This window comes from Schistocerca gregaria, unplaced genomic scaffold (assembly GCF_023897955.1).
Source record: "Schistocerca gregaria isolate iqSchGreg1 unplaced genomic scaffold, iqSchGreg1.2 ptg000378l, whole genome shotgun sequence".
NCBI classification, from domain to species: domain Eukaryota; kingdom Metazoa; phylum Arthropoda; class Insecta; order Orthoptera; family Acrididae; genus Schistocerca; species Schistocerca gregaria.
In genome coordinates this window covers 18,666,015-18,667,331 of record NW_026061824.1, presented here as the reverse complement: position 1 = coordinate 18,667,331, position 1,317 = coordinate 18,666,015, and the positions used below count along the sequence as shown (strand labels likewise).

General features: G+C 46.4%; 1 non-coding gene across 1 annotated transcript; it reads left to right on the top strand.

Moving 5' to 3' along the window:
* Positions 1 to 914: 914 nt before the first annotated feature.
* Positions 915 to 989, top strand: Trnat-ugu (transfer RNA threonine (anticodon UGU)). The gene has a single exon. It is a non-coding gene; the product is annotated as a tRNA-Thr (tRNA).
* The last annotated feature ends 328 nt before the right edge of the window (positions 990 to 1,317 follow it).

Here is a 1,317-nt window from a genome sequence, read left to right as displayed (position 1 = left end):
CTATCCTTCTTTACCTACAGCAAAAAATAAATAAATAAATAAAACTAGAGAAATTTCTACTGTGAAACTATTTGCATACAAGAGAACGGCCATTAAAATTTAACTCTTCAATGTTTTAAGCCCTGCCCCGTTCGAAAATTCAATTTCTTTGTAGTTGCATTTTTTAAAGGTGTACTTGTCTAGACTCCTGAAACGGAAAGGTTTTTTTTTTAATTCGTGCTTTACAAAAGTTTCTACAGTCCATTGTTTGAAGCAGTGTCACGGCTGCCATGAGCCGCGCGGGGTACCCGCCATGTGTCCAACGCCTTGTCACGGTTCGCGCGGCTCCCCCCGTTGGAGGTTCGAGTCCTCCCTCGGGCATGGTTGTGTGTGTGTTGTCCTTAGCATAAGTTACTGTAAGTAGTGTGCAAACATACGGACTGATGGTTCAAATGGCTCTGAGCACTTTGGGACTTAACATCTGAGGTCATCAGTTTCCTAGAACTTAGAACGACTTAAACGTAACTAAATTAAGGACATCACACACATCCATGCTCGAGGCAGGATTTGAACCTGCGACCGTAGCGGTCGCGTGGCTCCCGACTGAAGTGCCTACAACCGCTCGGCCACATCGGCCGGTCTATCATGTATTCTAGAAGAGCTGCACGGTCGTCAGTGGCGCCTGTTCTTTCTAGAACAGTTACTATCTTCATATCTATGGTTAAACGTCACCCAGCCATTGACCTTCGTCTGTGCGAATGCGCACAGGCTACCGGAAATCTTACGGGAATCGTCACCTTAGTGTGAGCCAGTAATGAGTGGATGGACAAATACCTATTAAGTACATTACGTAATCGGATTGTGGGCGGTTCGGGGTGTGAGTCTCACGGGAAGCGTGCGAGGGATAAATTCCTGCAGTCGTGCTGTTCATTTGTGCCCTCGATAGCTCAGATGGATTGAGCGTCTGCCTTGTAAGCAGGAGATCCTGGGTTCGAGTCCCAGTAGCGGCACACTTTTCAGCTGTCCCCATCGAAGTATATCAACAACACCTGTCGGCAGCTGAGGGTTTCAATTAATTATCAGTTGTGTAGGTGATTCGATGAACCCTTTGCCAGGCACTTAAATGTGTTTTGCAGGGTATCCATATAGATGTAGATGATAACTCGTCCCGTGTCGCACGTGCTCAAAAGGATTCATACTGCAGAATGCATGCAAACATACTCACCGAAAATACGGACGAATATCAAGTGCAGGCTGCCGAGTGCTGCATATCCAGCTTAGACAGATCGGCTTTTCCTGCCAAGAAGAACAGGAAGTTGCTGTCTAGGAACAATCAGA